Raw genomic sequence first — 20205 nt, forward strand, 5'->3', positions numbered from 1 at the left:
TGGAGGGCACCACGTTGGAGAACACGGCTATCATGTTTCTCCCTCCCTTAATTACTTAAATGGTGGATGTTTTTGTTTTTTAAGGTTCAGGAATGGCACTTTGTCCTCCGTGTGTAAAGGGAACAAAGTGGATTATTCTATTGTGCTATGTTAACCGGAGCGTAGGTAGTAATACAAAGGTTAATTAAAAAGCACTAAGCAATTTGTCTCGGCTCTAGCCATTCTGAAACATATTAGGCGTGTTAATTCTGCGGGGGTGTACTCTAAAACAGATTTAATCTGTCACTTATGTTTTAAAAGTGGGGATTGGCACCTGGATAACAAGGGCGGCCTTTGGTCTAGAGTTATGACCAGTGGATGGTAGATCTTGAATCTGCGGTCAGTATATAATACCTTTTGCTCTGATTGTTAAATAATGCTGCTTAACTAGTTCTTCACTTGGAAATGGATTACAAAAGACTGTAAGTTTTAATGCTATTGGATGCTTGAGTTAGAAAAAGAAACCTGGAACATTTGATCCCAGGAACATTCCATTTTTCTAAGCGGCAATTTAAAAATCTGCTGAGTCACCAGATAAAACATTCCAAACTCTTTAAGAAAAATCTGGGAAGGAGGAACAGGCACAGAGCAGAAATTCAACCCTGCTCTGAATCCGACCAAGAGTTTGTCCCAAGTACAATTACACCTCAAAAGTAGAGCTATGATTTAGACCAGCTCCATTCCCCACTGAGGAATCTAGAAGGCCGGGTTTTTCACATCAGACACACAAAATTTTCAGTACCAAAAAGGTATTATCATGCTATGATTTTGCTACACTCTGTACAACCATTTACTTCCCATTTACAGAATTTTTAAGAGCTATAAAGTGCTAGATGTTTCTACATTACAAATGATACCCCCCCTCCACAAGGGAAAAGGCAGAAAGGGGTTAGAAAAGATGGGGGGGGGCATTCTGTCAAATGAAATGGGTAAGAATAGCAGGGTGTTGTTTAACTAAAGGGGACAAATAAGTTCTGCAATCTGGAAACTTTTGAAAAAGTAAGCAGTTCCCTGATAAAACATTTATAGGAGATTAATGAAATGTTGCAGCATTTTTAGGTCTCAAACTTAGCATGTAGAATGTGGAACAATTTCATATAAGTGTTCCACCCTCTAATGCCCATGAAACCAGCCAAAATCTGCTTCATCCCATCCTAGAATAGAAGAACAGAGTTGGAAGGGACCTTGGAGGTCTTCTAGTCCAACCCCGCTTAGGCAAGAAATGCTACCCCACTTCAGACAAATGGCTATACAACATCTGCTTAAAAACTTCCAGTGTTGGAACATTCACAACTTTTTGGAGCAAGCTGTTGCGCTGATTAATTATTCTAACTGTCAGGAAATTTCTCCTTAGAACTAAGTTGCTTCTCTCCTTGATTAGTTTCCCCCCATTGCTTCTGGTTCTACCCTCAGGTCCTTTGGAGAATAGTTTGACTGACCCTCTTCTTTGTGGCAACCCCTGAGATATTGGAAGGCTGCTATCATGTCTCCCCTAGTTCTCCCCCCCCCATTAACCTAGCCATGCCCAGTTCCTGCAACCGTTCTTCAAGTCCACCCATGCTTGGACTTCAACTCCCAGAATTCCCTAGCCAGCATATCCTTTGCAAATCATAATGGTTCAGGCTAAGCTAGCGACCGGCAAGCTTTTGATGCACACACATCATCAGGTGTGATGGACAAGCTGAGGGCCCAATGGGTGACTCTGTATCATGAATATTCCTTCCCCCTAGGCCATTACAAGTTATGCATGGCATGTTTGTGTGTATGTTTGATTTTATTATGAGGGTTTTTAGTTGTTTTATTAATTGGATTTCTACATGCTGTTTTTATCATTGTTGTTAGCCGCCCAGAGTCTGCGGAGAGGGGCGGCATACAAATCAAATCTAATCAAATGAATAAATATAATAAATAAATAAATAAATAAAAAATGAATGTCGCAGGAGGTTTGTGGGACTTTGTTTTATTAATTATGCTATGCCTAATTTATAGCTCAAACCAGGGGTCTCCAAACTTGGCAACTTTAAGATTTGTGGACGCTGAGAATTCTGGGAGTTGAAGTCCACAAGTCTTAAAGTTGCCAAGGTTGGAGAACTCATAACAGTTCCATATCCTTCTACCGCAAACAGGGATATGTGTTGCTAGTTTCCAGACCTCTGGCTGCCTCCCCCTTTATGTTAAATCCAAAGCAGACCATGGTCTTAGCACCAGTCACAAATGCATGCGTTTTATTATATCTGTGGAACAGTTATTTGTTTGCAGGAAACGAGGGAAAATTCCTCAGCCCAGAAGATTATAGTAGTTAGCTAGCTGGGCAGTAGCACAGGCAGCTGCCAACCGTAGTTAATCCTATGCTGATTTAGAAAAGTAGGACTCTGTATTATTTTATCATGTTTCATCATTAAGGAACAAGTGACACTTCCCTAAGACGTGCAGCTTACATCTAAATTAGTTTCCTTGCTTGCTGGAGGCTCTTAACCAAAAGGAAACCCATCCCAACGGAGCACATTTCGAGACTCACCACAAATTAACTCAATTTGAGGGCCCTTGTTTGGCAAACAGTATCTGTGATATTTGTACTTAAGGCTGGCTTTTGGCTTGGCGTGGTTCGAGTGCTCAAAATGACATGCTGTTAAAAATCACTTTTCCTAAAGCCAATGGCGAATGGGCCTGAAAGCCCCACCAGCACCCGAGGAGGGGAGAGGCTGCCTGACAATGGCCAAAGGAGACCCTCGCAGACACCATCAATTCTCTCGCTGCACTATGGCGGCTGAAGTGGAGAGAATCTCTGAAATGGGTCATTTGTATCTTTGGAAAGGCTGATTTAAGCTTTTAACCATCTGGATCTGCAATGTTTAATCTCAGGCAACAGATGGGCTATTCTTAGAGGCAGGGCATATAGGAGCTTTCCAACCAGGCCCCCTACCAAGGCCAAAGTAAGCCCCTCTCTGAACATTCACTATCGGAAGGGCGGGCTGGAAACACCAAGTATTGGGATCTTCACTCGTGAATTAGGGAAAGTAGACCGAATTTATTTGTTTATTTTATTAATTGGATTTCTATGCCGCCCCTCTCCGAAGACTCGGGGCGGCTTGCAACATATAATAAAAAATAAATAAAATACAATGACAAATGCAATTAATTAGCTAAAAATCTAACCTAAAATCCCTAATATTTTAAAAAATCAATCGTACACACTCAAACTTCAGCCGCACATAGCATTCATCGTCCAGGGGGCCTAAGATCTAATTACCCTCTAAAAGCTTGGCGACATAAATGAGTCTTTGGACTCTTACAGAAGGCGAGAAGGGTGGGGGCAGTGTGATTCCAGAGGGCCGGGCCCCCCACAGAGAAGGCTCTTCCCCTTGATCCCACCAAACGGCATTGTCTGGTTGACGGGACCTGGAGAAGGCAGACTCTGTGGGACCTGACCGGTCACTGAGATTCATATGGCCGAAGGCGGTCCTGGAGGTAATCTGGCCCGATGCCATGTAGGGCTTTGTATGTCATTACCCTTTATAGGAAAAGGCAGGCAATTATTAAGCCTTCTGAAGTATTTCGAGTTCCAAACAGGGGTTCTGATTGAACATGTAACTGCAGGTAAGTCCTCAACTGACAATCACGCACTCAATGACCAAAGTTACAACAGTTTCACACTTACGACCATTGCAGCATCCCCATGGTCACACCATCAAAATTCAGATTCAACATCGATTTATGAGGGTCGCAGTGTCCTCGGGTCATATGATCCTCTTTTGGGCCCTCCTGATGAGCAAAGTCAATGGGGAAGCCAGATTCCCTTAACAATCGGGGTATTAATTTAACAACTGGACTGGTTCATTTAACAACTGCGGAAGTAAAAGTCATAAGATTGGGGCAAAATTCCCTAAAACTGTCTCGCTTAGCAGGGGAAATTTGTAGATGTGGTCGCAAGAAAAGCTACTCTAAAACATTCCAGAATTGTTATGAAAAACAATGCAGCCGTCTATAAATGTAATAAACAAAACATGTATACATATTAATCTTCTATTGCATGTAATCTGAAAGATGCAGCCTGTGGCAGGTTACAACACAAACAGCTACACAATTGACACTGCACAGCAGAGTACAGCATAGAACAACAGAGAAACGGACTGTTGGCTCCAATCTGCACACCAAACAAGTCACTCCTATCAAGATGACGTGACAGTTCAAAAGTCCCTTGCAGAGGGATCTCAGGTCAGATACCAGAGGAAGGTTATTTCAGAAAAGCATCTTCTGGAGCAGGGGTCTCCAATCTGGGCAACTTTAGGCCTGGTGGGCTTCAACTCTGAAGGGCATCGCCTTCTGCTGCACGAATCCCAGCGACCAGTTAGGTCCCACAGAGTGGATCTTCTCCAGGTCCCGTCAACTAAGCAATGTCGCCTGGTGGGACCCAGGGGAAGAGCCTTCTCTGTGGCGGCCCTGGCCCTCTGGAACCAACTCCCCCCAGAGATTAGAACTGCCCCCACTGTCCTTGCCTTTTGTAAGCAACTTAAAACCCACCTCTGCCGCCAGGCATGGGGGAATTGAGATCCTCTTCCCCTTAGGCCTTTACAATTCTATGCATGGTATGTATGTATGTATGTTTGGTTTTTATATTAATGGATTTTTAATCATTTCTAATATCAGGTTACTATTGTACACTGTTTTATTGTCACTGTTAGCCGCCCCAAGTCTCCGGAGAGGGGCGGCATATAAATCCAATAGATAGATAGATAGATTAGATAGATTAGATAGATTAGATAGATAGATAGATAGATAGATAGATAGATAGATAGATTAGATAGATTAGATAGATAGATAGATAGATAGATAGATTAGATAGATAGATAGATAGATAGATAGATAGATAGATTAGATAGATAGATAGATTAGATAGATTAGATAGATAGATAGATAGATAGATAGATTAGATAGATTAGATAGATAGATAGATAGATAGATAGATAGATAGATAGATTAGATAGATAGATAGATAGATAGATAGATAGATTAGATAGATTAGATAGATAGATAGATAGATAGATAGATTAGATAGATAGATAGATTAGATAGATTAGATAGATAGATAGATAGATAGATAGATTAGATAGATTAGATAGATAGATAGATTAGATAGATAGATAGATAGATTAGATAGATTAGATAGATAGATAGATAGATAGATTAGATAGATTAGATAGATTAGATAGATAGATAGATAGATAGATTAGATAGATTAGATAGATAGATAGATAGATAGATAGATTAGATAGATAGATAGATAGATAGATAGATTAGATAGATAGATAGATAGATAGATAGATAGATTAGATAGATAGATAGATTAGATAGATAGATAGATAGATTAGATAGATTAGATAGATAGATAGATAGATAGATAGATAAGATAGATAGATAGATAGATTAGATAGATTAGATAGATAGATAGATAGATAGATTAGATAGATAGATAGATAGATTAGATAGATTAGATAGATAGATAGATAGATAGATTAGATAGATTAGATAGATAGATAGATAGATTAGATAGATAGATAGATAGATAGATAGATAGATAGATTAGATAGATTAGATAGATAGATAGATAGATTAGATAGATTAGATAGATAGATAGATAGATAGATTAGATAGATAGATAGATAGATTAGATAGATTAGATAGATAGATAGATAGATAGATAGATAGATAGATAGATAGATTAGATAGATAGATAGATAGATTAGATAGATAGATAGATAGATAGATAGATTAGATAGATAGATTAGATAGGATAGATAGGATAGATAGATAGATAGATAGATAGATAGATAGATAGATAGATAGATAGATTAGATAGATTAGATAGATAGATAGATAGATAGATAGATAGATAGATAGATTAGATAGATAGATAGATAGATAGATAGATAGATAGATAGATTAGATAGATTAGATAGATAGATAGATAGATTAGATAGATTAGATAGATAGATAGATAGATAGATTAGATAGATAGATAGATAGATTAGATAGATTAGATAGATAGATAGATAGATAGATAGATAGATAGATAGATAGATAGATTAGATAGATAGATAGATAGATTAGATAGATAGATAGATAGATAGATAGATAGATTAGATAGATAGATTAGATAGGATAGATAGGATAGATAGATAGATAGATAGATAGATAGATAGATAGATAGATAGATAGATAGATAGATAGATAGATAGATAGATAGATAGACTCTCAGAATTCACCAGCCGGTAAAGCTGGAAGTTGAAGTCTGCCAGGCTTAAAGTTGCCAAGCTTGGAGACCCCTGTTCTGGAGCCCTTGGGCTTCTAGCCTTTAAAAAAATAATAATACCGGGAGCATTGAGCTCACTTGCGTCTAGATCCATGGGAATCCAGCCAGGAAGCCTTTCAGTGTTGAAAGCCAACAGTCTCAACTGTACCCAGAAGCCTGTTAAAAGCCCATGTAGTCCTGCAGCCCAGGAGAGGCAGTTACAAGGCCGAAGGGCCTCTCACCTGGCAGCAGGTGGGGGCACCTGTGTTGTGTCCCAATTGCAGCTTGGGAAGCTGTCCTCCAAAGCAGCCCTGGGTAAAGCACATCGCATTTCTGTAACAGATTCTGGGAGCTGAATCCACAAAACTTAAAGTTACCTCCCAATGACAGAGTAATTTTTGTCATCTCCTTCTCTTCTTGGTTTGACCAGCCAATGACTTTAGAAAATATAGGATGTCCAGGGGGAAAGCATTTTGAAATGCCCTGACATTTCCCTGTAACTTGGGTTCTAGTTAAGGCGCAGTTGTGGATGATGTCAGACCAAACGGCTAAGCCCTGGAGAAATAGTGGTAGCTGCGGAAGCAAGTGGTTGCCACAGTTATGCTCATTTTTGCTTGACTCTGCCAGGCACTGTGATCCCATTTTTTTTTACATGATTTTTAAACATTTTATTATAGTTTGAGTTTTTTCCCCCTGATTTATTCTGGGTTTTTTCCCATGAATTCCCTGATATTTCCCAAACCGCCGATTTCCCTGATAATTCCCTGATTTCCCTGTTTTCCATGTTTATTTATTTATTTATTGGATTTGTATGCCGCCCCTCTCCATGGACTCTGAGATAAAGGTTTGCTGGATACCCTAAAAATAATAACCCGAGAACCCGCTCCCTTTTCTGTTAAATGGACAAACTAAAAAAGAGGTTATGAATCAAACGTAGCCCCAATGAAAACCCCCAATATAGTCCTCAATAATCCAAAAGAGAAAGTCAATCTGTAAAGACCCTGTTCTGCCCCCCCCCCCCCCTTTCACCTGCTTCCTAATTCTGAAGATTCTCAGAGCAGTCGAAAGTGTCCGGAGAATCCTTGCAAAGGCCGGGCACTATTAGCTTACAGTAGCTAAGCCCTGTTATCCCTGTGGTATCACAACACTTTGAAGCACCAAGCCGCTTGGATGGTGGAGGAACTGGAGACTGGCCAAGTGGCTGGACGCCTTCCCAGCTGGGTCATTAAAGCTAACTAAGTAGAGATGGGAGGTGAGGAATTCGAGCTCCCGAGATAAAGGAAGCCACCCCAGTGGTCAGCCTGGGTCGCCTTCTGCCTTTAGTCCTTGGAGGGGGGCTCTTTTCTCAAGGGAAGACCCTTTGGGAGACCCCAAATACAGGGAGTCCTTGATTTACGGATCCAACTGAACCCAAAAAATTTATGCTGTTGAGGGAAACATTTGTAAAGCGAAATGTGTCCCGTTCTACAACTGTTCTTGCCACCGTTAAGTGAATCACGGCAGAGATTAAGCCAGCGATGTCGTTCAGGGAAACCGACTTCCCCATTGGCTTTGCTTGTCAGAAGGCCGCAAAAAGGGGGTTGTGTGACTGTGGAGATACTGCAACTGTCGTAAAGGTGAGCCAGTTGCCAAGCGTCTGAATTTTGATAGAAACATAGAAGAAGTCTATGTCCATTTTTTCAGCATCCATAGGCTCTGGGAGCTTCATGAAGCCTGGGGAAGGTGAAAACAACCTCCCCCCCCCCCCGCGGTCATTTGGAAGGCCGATAATCAGCTGGCCAGCACACTGGAGTTGACATAGGGCAACGAACCCTTCATGTGCCCTCAGATATGGCTCCATGTGCCACCTGTGGCAGGTGTGCCAAAGATTCACCATCACGGCTATAGGTAGTCCTTGACTTATTCTATCCATTCGTTGAGTGACCTTCTGAATTTATAAGGGCACTGAAAAAAGTGACTTAGGGCTCTTTTTCACACATACGATCAATGCAGCATCCCCTTGGTCATGGGATCAAAATTCAGCTGCTTGGCAACTGACTCAACCTACGACCATAAGGACTGACAAGGTCTACAGCTAAGCACCTGCTCAATGACCATATAGTACTATTCTAAAACGCCCGTAACTTGCAAAACTCAGTTAAGATCAGACTGTCCACTTCCCCGGGCATAGGATGAACAATGCATTTAATAAACCAATAATCTTTTAATCCAACTACACGGGTTCTTTTTCCAGGAGGTGAAAACCAGCTCTTACAAATTTAAGAGAAGAAGCGGACAGTCCACAAGAGAGAGAATCTGAATCTACTTCTGCTCACAATGATACTTAAAAGAAATCTTAGCGCACAAAGACCGCACTGAATTGCAAGTGCCGATTCGTGCCATAACATACCTTCACGCCCTACTTGAGAGCTATTCACAGGCAACCAGCTGTTCATTCTTGGGGGGGAAAAAGAATATATACCGAATATGCAGACGAGCAGACCTATTGCTAAACGGCCCCCCTCTGCAACATACGTGTCAGGTGAACAATGGTCCCTGTTCTTTCTCCTTAATGTGTTTGCCTGGTTTGATGTGGCGAGTGCTCTCTTTTATGAAATATGACCAACTCTCTCTGCATATTCTTTTGCTAACACCGCTTGTATCAGTCCAATGGCATCTTCAATTTAAAAGATAATCAATACAATTTAAGACATCAAGTAACTGTAATACCGACACCCAGAATTAATCTTTGATTGCATCAGTCTTATCTCATCAGTTTAGAAAGACAATTAACACCAATGTGCTCTGAGCTGGTGTAAAAAAAAAAAATCACTGTTGAGAAATAAAAGCTTCGGCATCTGGACATGCTGTTCAGCATCTACAACCCAATTATTTTAGCCAGGGGTGTCCAACCTTGGCAACTTTTCAATAACGTGGACTTCAACTCCCAGAATGCCCCAGCCGGCCAGGAGTTGAAGTCCACAAGCAATATTTTCTTTTACTGTGCCTTGATTCTCAACCGTTATCACTTTCATCACCAACCTGCCAAAATTCTTTTTATACCCTTAAGAGAAAGCAAGAGGGATACAAATTGATGCACTGATTTGTGTTTCTTTTAAAATTGTATAAGCTTAAATATTAGTTGTTGATTATTTCAGAATTCCCCTTAAAATAATTTAGATAGAAACATAGAAACATAGAAGTCTGACGGCAGAAAAAGACCTCCTGGTCCATCTAGTCTGCCCTTATACTATTTCCTGTATTTTATCTTACAATGGATATGTGTTTATCCCAGGCATGTTTAAATTCTGTTACTGTGGATTTACCAACCACGTCTGCTGGAAGTTTGTTCCAAGGATCTACTACTCTTTCAGTGAAATAATATTTTCTCATGTTGCTTTTGATCTTTTCCCAAACTAACTTCAGATTGTGCCCCCTTGTTCTTGTGTTCACTTTCCTATTAAAAACACTTCCCTCCTGAACCTTATTCAACCCTTTAACATATTTAAATGTTTTGATCATGTCCCCCCTTTCCCTTCTGTCCTCCAGACTCTACAGATGGAGTTCATGAAGTCTTTCCTGATACGTTTTATGCTTAAGACCTTCCACCATTCTTGTAGCCCGTCTTTGGACCCGTTCAATTTTGTCAATATCTTTTTGTAGGTGAGGTCTCCAGAACTGAACACAGTATTATTCCAAATGTGGTCTCACCAGCGCTCTATATAAGGGGATCACAATCTCCCTCTTCCTGCTTGTTATACCTCTAGCTATGCAGCCAAGCATCCTACTTGCTTTTCCTACTGCCCGATACACTTTTGTAGAGATGCAACAGAAATGTATTAAAATTTTAAGCTACAGTACTGAAACACCATGCAAACCTTCAAACGAAATTGCGGAAAAAAAATGTGGATTGGAATATACGGTAGCCCAAATGTCAAACATTTTTGGCAACTCTTTAAAGCAGCTGCATCTTTTCCCAGGGTCACAAGGCAGCTGCAGATAGAACTGAATTCTAACTTGACATTCTGTATTCTGTGCAGTGTGGAAATCCATTGTTAGTAATTAAGGAACCAGCAGTTGAGAAATATGCCACAGACTTAACATTTGGTAGAAAAACCCTAAAAAGCCTTGGGAAAGATATTGAGATTCCGTGTTGTGCCTACACTTACAAAGATCAGAATCATTCCAGACCATGTTTTCCCCTGCGACATGAAATGAAAATTAAAGTTCAATTCGGAAGAAGCAGGAATAAAAGAATACGAAGGCTTTTGAACTTTGGTTTTGAAGTCTCTGGAGAATAACAAGAACAGCCAAGGAAACAAATGGATCAATCAATCTGGAGTTCTCACCTGAGGCACAAATGACCAGGTTGAGATGATACTTTGGACATCTAACACAGAAGACCTAGCTCCCTTGAAGATTTATAATGCTGGCAAAGATGTCAAAAAAAGAAGAAAAGAAATGGATGACTAGCAGCGGCTGAAGGGACTCAATTACAGTGACGACTGATACAGAGGTGGAAGACCCAAAAGAGTCTTTTTCAACCTAGGCAATTGGAAGATGGGTGGACTTCAATTCCCAGGAGAATTCTGGGAGTTAAAGTCCACACCTCTTCAAGTTGCCAAGGTTGGGAAATACTGACCTAAAGGATTAGGTTAGAGATAGTACCCTATGGAAAAATATCTGGTCAGTGAGATTAAGGCCAACTTGATGGTACACAATCAGTCGATCCATGTACATCTCACTGAAGCCAAAATGCAAAACACAAGAGCACGCAACAAATTCAAACTCAATACAAACCGCACCAAACTTGACTGTAAAAAATATGATTTCAACAATCGAGTTATCGAAGCGTGGAACTCATTGCCGGACTCAATTGTATCAACCCCTAACCCCAACACTTCTCCCTTAGACTCTCCACGATTGACCTCTCCAGGTTCCTAAGAGGCCAGTAAGGGGCGTTCATAAGTGCACTGGTGTGCCTTTCGTCCCCTGTCCAATTGTCTTCCCTTTCTTTCACCTGTCTTATATATTCTCTTCCTTTCATATATCCTCTCCTCTAAGCTCACTTTCACCCTCTTTTATATTATCACATGTCTATTTTCTTCCTATGTATTTGTGTATTGGACAAACGAATAAATAAAATAAATAAATAAAGTAAAATAAAGCTGGAACTTTTTGTATGCCACGCAAAATGCCTTCAAAGACAAACCAGAAAGGCCAGTTGCCTCTTGAAAAAGCACCTTTGGGACAACCTTGACCTCGAAGATTGAGAATCTCTATAGACATCTAACTAAATCTCAAGCAAACCCACTAAATTTCCATACTCACTTTTGTTAGTTTTAACAAGAATAAAATGAGACAAAAATGTGGATTTTCCTATCAGGTGTAAATTAATTTTTAAAAATTGCCACAAAATTGCTTTTTCTGTTGAAAAAAAATAAGATTCTTTGAATTATGATTAGCGGTAGAACGTAGGCTGAACAGGAGAAATAGCTGTATTAGCTGCTTCTGGGTTCTGGGAACCATATAAATGTATGTTGTTCAGAAGGCCTGTGGGATGGATGGAGAGAGCTCCTGCCATTATGCCTGGGAAATGTAAAGGCTCCAATTATCAGCAACAGAAACTAATATAGCAATTAATTGGCAAGTGTACAGTATTTGTTCAGAAAATAATTGACTTGGAAAGTGAATGCTTGATTTAAATCACTTTGTCCTGAAAAAAAATCTCAGCATGGCAGAAGCATATTTTGAAAATAGAAAAATTGGATTCTTAGAAGTCTGCAATTTTCTCAAACATATGTCTTATACATTTCTATTCTTGTCCAGAACAACAAAAAAATCATCCCAGTGGCTATTATTAGATCTTTAGGGGATTTTATTGCATTTTAAGGCTATGAACGGGCAAGAAATTCCAGAGAACTATTATATAAACTTTGTAGGTTTTACAGCAAGGTGCAATATAATTCTCTGAAAGGCAGAGCACATTAGATTTCTTACTAAATCAGAAATGATATTTTAAAAATACAATTTATAAATACCTGTTTCTTCAACAAAGTAGCTAGATTCACATATCAATCTATACTATAAAATATTGGAGCATATCCCTACAAATCACATTATGGCTAGGTGTAAAACCACTTAAGAGCCACCTAAAACCACAAGATAGGCGACAAATAAATTTAATAATAACTAGCATGAACCAGTGTTCCCTCTAATTTTTTGGGGGGTGGGCGAAAAGGTATAGTGTCTGAGTGGCAGTCCCTTCGGGACTGGGCGGCACAGAAATAATAAATAAACAAACAAACAAACAAATAAAAAACCCACCCTGTTTTGCCTCAGAGAATTTCAAAATAAAATCCTGTCCTGTGTGTCTATAACAGTGAGCTCATAATAGGGCAACTCTATCAGTATCAAAATGCCACTTAAATAGTTGAGCTAGTTTCAAACTAGATTTTGATTTTCTTTCTCTCTTCCTTACTCCCATTCTTTTTCTTTCTCTTTTCCTTCCTCTCTTTTTTCTATCTGTTTCTCTCTCTTCCTCTCTCTCTCCTTCCCTCTCACTCTTTCCCTCTCGGCTTCTGGGCAGGTTTGGAAAACTCTGAGTTGAGGATGATTTTTAAGTGAGCGATTGCTCACTGCTCAGCTTAGAGGGAACTATGGCATGAACCCACATTGTACACTGCCAAGGAGCTTTTTCACATCATACCAGACCAAAGTGGCCTCACTTCTTTGAAATATTTAGTCAGCAACTTAAACTTTATCGGGATGCTTTGAATTTGTGGATTACGCTGCAAACCTTATGGATGAAAGCCGCAGTGCCAATGTTTTTGGTTTGACTGGTGAAGCAATATGCTACAAAACACTTATTCATTACAGCAGTACCCCTATTTGTTCCATCTCTGTTATGCAACGCGATATGCAATTTGCTAGAATCGTTCCATTTACACTAAAATGTGTGTGTTCTCCAAGGACAAGGTAGGTTTTAGTAATTATAGCACCTTTGCATAACATATAAATTATACAATTTAAACTTCGTGTTTATATTTAGCAGCAAATTGCCCCAACTTGAAGCAGGAACTGAGAGAGCCGGTTTGCTTTGAAATGCATAAGACCAAACAAAAACTTTTTAAGTTATCTGTCAGCAGGCAATGACTGAGTTATTTCAGAAAAAAGGGGCCAGCTAAAAGACAAGTGGTTTCTTGATAAGCTTATGAGGAAGGAATCCAATTGGACCAAAAGGAAAGGTAAAGAGGTTGCCTAGGCCCTAGGATAACTGGAATCTGAGTCATGGCAACTGGACTTTTCTAGTTTGTTTTGAAATTTGCTGCTTCTCCCACAAGATTCTTCAATCACATTAAAATGGCCCAGTTCTGCATTCCAGCTCCATCAAAAGTAGGAAATTAATATTGGGATTAGGCTGCACATGAAGAAAATTTATCTGCTATGAAGAGTCTGCAAGTAGCCAGTTCTATAGTTAAAAATAGGTAGAAACACTTACACCAAAGTGTTAGTTTGTTCCTGAAACACAATTCAAACTATTCATTCAATTGCTATTTGAGGATAAGGTCAAGATGACTCTATAAGAAATGCTGGCACTGTCTGATGCCTTTTCAGACCAGTTCTAAAATACTGCTAATATTTTTGACAAATTCACTTAAGTAATTATATCATTTTAAAACTTTTAAAAATGAGGCACCAATTGCAAAACTACAGTTAGGCACAGACTGACTGAGCTATAATTTTAAAAAAGTACAAACTTATTCCCACTATCCAAACTAGACTGAACAAAATGCAGTGGAATTTCATCAGAATACCAACAGTTCATTTTACAAGACAAACATGGAATGGATCAAACCTGCTCAGGTTTCAGTTCAAACCCTAAGCTACATTTAAGTGAAAATTAGTGGGTTATATTGTCTTAGATCCTTCTCTCTTCAGCACCCCATTTTTTTCCTCCAGAAACAAATAAAGGGGGGGGGGGAGAACAACATCTTTGCCTCTGCAGAATACACAAAGAACCTTAGAAATAAGAATACATAACAACTTTTGAAAATCTTGCCACTAAGGATCTTACAGAAGATAGAAACCTGAAAACAGATAGAAAATGCCACTTATCTCGCATTGTCTCCCTCTCTCATCTTTCAGGATGGAAAGGGAGTTCCTACAACCACGTGGGAACCAGGGGGAAAATAAGCCCTGGGTGAAGCTACCTACTTAATGCATATAAAATGTTCTTACAAAAGAACACACCAACATTTCCCTGCAAGAATGTGAATGGTGGTTAAAAGCCAGGTCTAAGGCTTCAGTCCATCCTGTGTGAAGGAATGGAAAAAAACAAAACTATTTACTGCCACATCCTGAAAATCTGCTGTTGGCAGTGTTTTCAGACCTTACCAGAGAGAGAGACAGAGAGAGAGAGAGAGAGGAGAGAAAGAGAGAGAGAGAGAGAGAAGGGGAGAGAGAAAAAGAGAGAGAGAGAAGGGGAGAGGGGGAGGAAAACAAACTTGATTGAATTCTACTTTGCAACTAAATGCTCAGATGCAAATAAATTTAAAATGGCCTTTTGGGATCAAAATTGTTTCTCATATAATCAGTTTTACAAAAAAAAAAATTCCTCATCCCCAAGTATCAAGATCTGCAAACAGTAAAGCTAAGATTTCTCCAACACCATTTAGAATTAAAAATCCATGACTACTTCTGTGACAGAAATGATGATCACTGGCAGAATTAGTTCTGCAAAAGACTCATTGTTTAGATTGTGGTTGCACATAAAGTCTGATAAAATATATTGCTTTGTATTAGATTAGTAAACCCCCAAAACCAATGGCTCAGTAATAAGTAATAATAATAATATATATATATTTCCCATCCTATAAATGCCATTTAAGACACCTGATGATTACTAACTTCTCAAAACACATTTATATGTGAAAATGTGACAGAGTCTTTGTACCTGCAAACAGAATGCCCATTATTTGTCATGTGCATGTTCTAATTCATTAGCTATGTAAAGCTATGTAAGGATGGTGTTTTGATGATTTCCTGACAAAGACAACAAGGGGAAAACAAAGGAAAATTGCTGAAATGCTCTTATAATCTCAGATATACATCTTTGGAAAATTCTGTTCCTGTCTTTTAGGATAATAGTCAGTTCAAAGCCTCTCTAAAGTCAAAGTGATTCTGATTTTCCAAAAGAAGGGCCCTCCACTACAAAGGCTACATTCCTCCAATTATATTATTGAAACAGAACAACCAAGAGATTCTACAGAAAAAGGTGACTGCTCTGGACCCATCCTGGGGGAAGATGTAATGGCGAGAGCACATGTGACCTGGAAGAAGAAGCCTAAGGAGGCAAGCGGAGCCTTCACACGTCTCAAGAGGACACGATGTAGAAAGAGGAAGAGAATTTAGGAGAAAAACGTAAAGAGCATATTCCTTAATGCTATACTGCCGCCTTCTTTTTTCCTGTGCTTTGGGGGGCTTTTACAATAACAGGCCATTTGGTCTAGGCTTGGACGCAGGGGGCTGTCCAGTTGGACTGGGGTGGTAGAGCACAGCATTGCAGAGGCTTCCAGGGTTGGGGAGTTGGGAAAAAAACCGTCTTGGAGAAGGAGAACTGCTTCTGCAGTGTGGCCAAGAGAATTAGATGGATACATCTACAAAGTCACCAGAAGTTGTACCAATGGCATTCCCCCAAGTGTTTAGTTAAAGCAACATCAGCCTGATAAATTCTACGGCATCAAACACAATATCCCCTCTGCCTTTGCAGCTACAAGTGGAGGGGAGCCTCTTTTCGCTTCCTAAGCATTACCCACTTGCAGAGATGACTACTACAAATAGCTAAAAGGTTGCTGTTCTGCAGAGGGTTTGAAGATGCTGTTGTTCCCACCAGAGCCAGATGGAAGCAAAAAATGAGACAGGCAGGAAACAGCACCTCATTTGGCCCAGTTTTGCCGCTTACCCAGAGGTAGGCCCTAGGTTAGGTCCACAGAGTTGGCCTTCTCCAAGTCCCGTCAACCAGACAACGTTGCTGGGAAAGAGCCTTCTCTGTGGGGGCCCCAGCCCTTTGGAATCAGCTCCCCCCAGAGATTTGCCCTGCCCCCACCCTCCTTGCCTTCCGCAAGAGCCTTAAGACTCACTTATGTCGCCAGGCTGTTGGGGCAATTAGATCTCGACCCCCCTGGCTGATGAATGTTATGTATGGCCGAGGTCTGAATGTGTAGGATTGATTTTTGAAAGATTGGGGATTTTAGGTTAGTTACCTAGTTTAATTAATTGGATTTGCCATTGGATTTTATTGTGTTTTATTATATGTTGTAAGCCACCCTGAGTCATCAGAGAGGGGCGGCATATAAATCCAATAAATAAAGAAATACATTGTAATAAATCTGTACAGAAAAGTGTTAAAAGAAATTTTGGTCTGGGCAGTTTAGGCAGCAGGAAATGAAGGTGGGAGGGACACAACACCCACAATGGAAAGGTGTGGACACTGTCCCCCCAAATGCACCCTCAGCTATGAAACTGGGGCAATGGACATCGTCCCCATGGATTTCGCTGGAAACCCAACATTCATCTCAGTTCTGCAGCAGCCCCGGATCTCAACGTACAGGGAACTCCTCCACTTGCGACCTCAATCCAGCCCAGCATTTCCAATGCTAAGCAAGGAATTTGTTAAGTGAGCCCTGTCCTATTTTACAACCTTTTAGCCATGGCTGTTAAGTGAATCACTACAGTGCTTAAGTGAATTGTGGGGTCGTTAAAGCAAATATGGTGTTTGACAAGTTTGCTTATGAAAAACCAGCTGGGAAAGATTGTGGATAGCGATCATGTGACCCCGGAATGGGCAGCTCTCGTACCCCCTACATGCCAGTTGCCAAGCGTCTGAACTTTGACCACGTGGGGATCCTGCAACGGTTGTTAAGTGTGAAAAACGGTCGTTGACTCCAACTTTTTTCAGCGCCGTCCTAACTTCGAACCATCATGATACCAACGGTCCTAAGTGTAAAGGCTACCTGCGTTCCAACTTCTTCAACTTTGGGAGAGAGGAATTCCCACCTCTTAAGAATGGTAAAGGGGGAGCACTTGGAATTCCAGCTGTCCATCCAGGGGACCCAGAGACCCCTAATTGGGGGTTCCCGGTTCCTCTCCGGCATGACAGACACAAAGCAGGAGCCTTCTGGGCCTCTCTCGGCTACTCCAACGGGGTCTCATGCTGCTCTCTGATGGTTGACAGAGGTTAGTCCAGCCTTTCCCCCCCCTCACGTCTTCCAGCAAATGGTCCCTCCTTCCCAGGACAGCCCCCCCCCCCAACTACGTGCCTTTTGTCCCTCACACTTTCTCTGGCTCTTCTCCCCCTTTTGCCTCAACTCCAGCCCCCCCACCCATTATGCCCCCCCCTCCAATCACAGCACCCTGGGAACTCCAGGCCCCGCATTGTCTGGGTCCGCCCAGCACATCCAAGCCGGCCTCGGAATCCAGGCATCGGCGCTGCCTTTGCAGGGAGGGCGGTGTAAGGCAGGCAGACGGGGGGGGGGCTCTTCTCACCCCCCTCCCCAAGGGGGCAGGCAGACAGACAGACAGACAGACCTCCCCAGCCAGGGACGCCCCCTTCAGAGCCCCAGGCCTCCCCCGATGCTGGATTCCCCCAAGTGGGGTGTGGGGAGAGGACCCACCTGGCCCACCCTGAGGGGGGGAGGGTCTTCCTCCCCCCCTCCCCCTCCCTCTCCCGCACCGCGCCCCCTCCCGCACAGGGGCGCCTCCCTTTCCCCCCGCCCGCTGGCAGCGCTCCGGGAGGGGGGGCGCCGTGGGAGGGGTCTGCCCCCCGAGGACCCCCGCCTCCTCCTCCCGCCCCCCCTCATTGTTCCTCGGCGGGGCCCGGCCGAGGCGGCGCTGGCGGCGGCAGGCGAGGCGACTCACCGGGTCGGGGGCGGCGGGGCCGGGCCAGGCCGGGCTCTTGGGGCGGGGCGGACGAGGACCCGAAGCGGCGGCGGCGAGGGCGGAGGAGGCGGCGCCATGTTCCTCCCTCCCTCCCTCCTCGCCCGCTCGCTCGCCCGCTCTTCCTGCCTTCCTTCACCCGGGCGCCGCGAGGGTGGCAGCGGAGAGGCCGAGGAGGCGCCCTCGCCTCACGCTGAGAGGAGGCGGCGAGGGCGGCGAAACCATCGACTGAGGGAAAAGAAGCGACAGGGCGCGGGCCCGCGTGCGTCTCCAGCGGCGGGGGGGAGGGAGGAGGAGGAGGGGGCAGCAGACCCGCGCGCGCGCCCCCGCTCCCTGAGACGCTAACGCGCACGCGCGCTCGAGCCTTTGCGCAGGAGCCGCCGGCAGAAGCTGAGGAGCGAGCGAGCAAGGGGGCGTGGCCGACTCACTACGGGCCCAGCAGCAGGCAGGCGGGCAGGCAAGGAGGAGAAGAAGAAGGGGACGCGGGCGCGCTCCCGAAACGGAGCGCCGCCGAGGGAGAGAAACGCGCCTGCGCCGCCTCTCTCGGTCCGCGCCGCGGGGGGGCGGGGCTGATATGCGGGGAGGAGGAGGAGAGTGCGCGCGCGGGCGCGCGGGCGCGCGGTGCAGGCATGAGGGGGGGGAGGTGGAGAAAAGAAGGATGCGCGCGCCGCCTGTCCGTGACCGGAGGGGCGAAGCCAGCGTCGGGAGCGCGGCGGGTCCTTCTATCCTAGGGAAGGGCGTGGGGGGGGGGGGGGGGTCCGCGAGAGGTGGGATAACCCCCCCCCCATGCAGGGTTTGGTGGGTTCTTCCTGGAGAGAAAAAAAGAGGGCCTGCCTGGCCGCCGCCCCCCAAACCCGCCTGGCCGCCGCTGGGCTTTTGTTCCCGGCTGCTTCCCTCCCGGCGGCTGCCTTGGGCCTCGGCCTTGAAACCCCTGAGCAGGCTCCCATACTGGGCAAGGGCGAGGACCGGGGGTCCCTGAGCTTTGGCAGACGTTTCATGACCCCACTAGGGAACATAATCAGTGCTGAAGGGAGGGCGGGTTGCGCATTTATTTGTTTATTTATTTATTGTATTTGTTTATTGTATTTATATGACAATCTATGACAATCATTAAGTGTTATACCACTTGTTTCTATATTTTATATTATAGATTAATCTATAGATTTCCTTTTATGTACACTGAGAACATCTGCACCAAAGACAAATTCCTCGTGTGTCCAATCACACTTGGCCAAAAAAGAATTCTATTCTATTCTATTCTATTCTATTCTATTCTATATGCTGCTCAATCCAAAGCAGACTCAGAACGGCAAACAAGTGGAATAAATACAATAGCACCAAAATACAATCAAAATTGCATCGTAAAATCAGTAATGTAATAAGAATATATACTGCTCAAAAAAATAAAGGGAACACTCCAAGAACATTCTAGATCTGAAGGAATGAAATATTCTCATTGAATACTTTGTTCCGTGCTAAGTTGAATGTGCACAACAGCCTGTGAAATTGACTGTCAATCAGTGTTGCTTCCTAAGTGGACAGTTTGATTTGACAGGAGTTTGACTTACTTGAAGTCATATTCTGTTTTTTAAGTGTTCCCTTTATTTTTTTTGAGCAGTGTATTTTACTGAAAGTGTGGTAGAACAAACTTCCAGCAGGTTGACGGCAGAAAAAGACCTGGTCTCTCTAGTCTGCCCTTCTACTATTTCCTGTATTTTATCTTAGGATGGATGGATGTTTATCCCAGGCATGTTTAATATTCAGTTCCTGTGGATTTTTCTTCCGTCAATATTCTATGAATAAAATAATATCTTAAAAAGAACGACACACATACAACAGTCAATCTAATTCCAGGCCTGACAGAAAATCCAGGTCTTAACGGCTTTCCGGAAGAGAGAATGCAAATCTCTGGGGGCAGGTGATTCCATAGAGTGGCAGCCACCACAGAGAAGGCTCTTCCT

The 20205-nt window shown here is 42.9% G+C and overlaps 1 protein-coding gene and 1 long non-coding RNA gene across 2 annotated transcripts in view; both read right to left on the reverse strand.

Moving 5' to 3' along the window:
• The window catches only part of ARHGAP35 (Rho GTPase activating protein 35), a 52292-nt gene extending 33841 nt beyond the window's left edge, over nucleotides 1-18451 (reverse strand). The window contains exon 1 of the mRNA XM_070764740.1: nucleotides 18227-18451. The gene's annotated coding sequence lies outside the window, so the exon portion shown is untranslated. The remainder of the gene's footprint in view (nucleotides 1-18226) is intronic.
• The window catches only part of LOC139174405 (uncharacterized), a 177322-nt gene that overhangs the window by 34524 nt on the left and 122593 nt on the right, over nucleotides 1-20205 (reverse strand). The gene's annotated exons all lie outside the window — the stretch shown is intronic.

Source organism: Erythrolamprus reginae, chromosome 11 (genome assembly GCF_031021105.1).
Source record: "Erythrolamprus reginae isolate rEryReg1 chromosome 11, rEryReg1.hap1, whole genome shotgun sequence".
NCBI classification, from domain to species: Eukaryota; Metazoa; Chordata; class Lepidosauria; order Squamata; family Dipsadidae; genus Erythrolamprus; species Erythrolamprus reginae.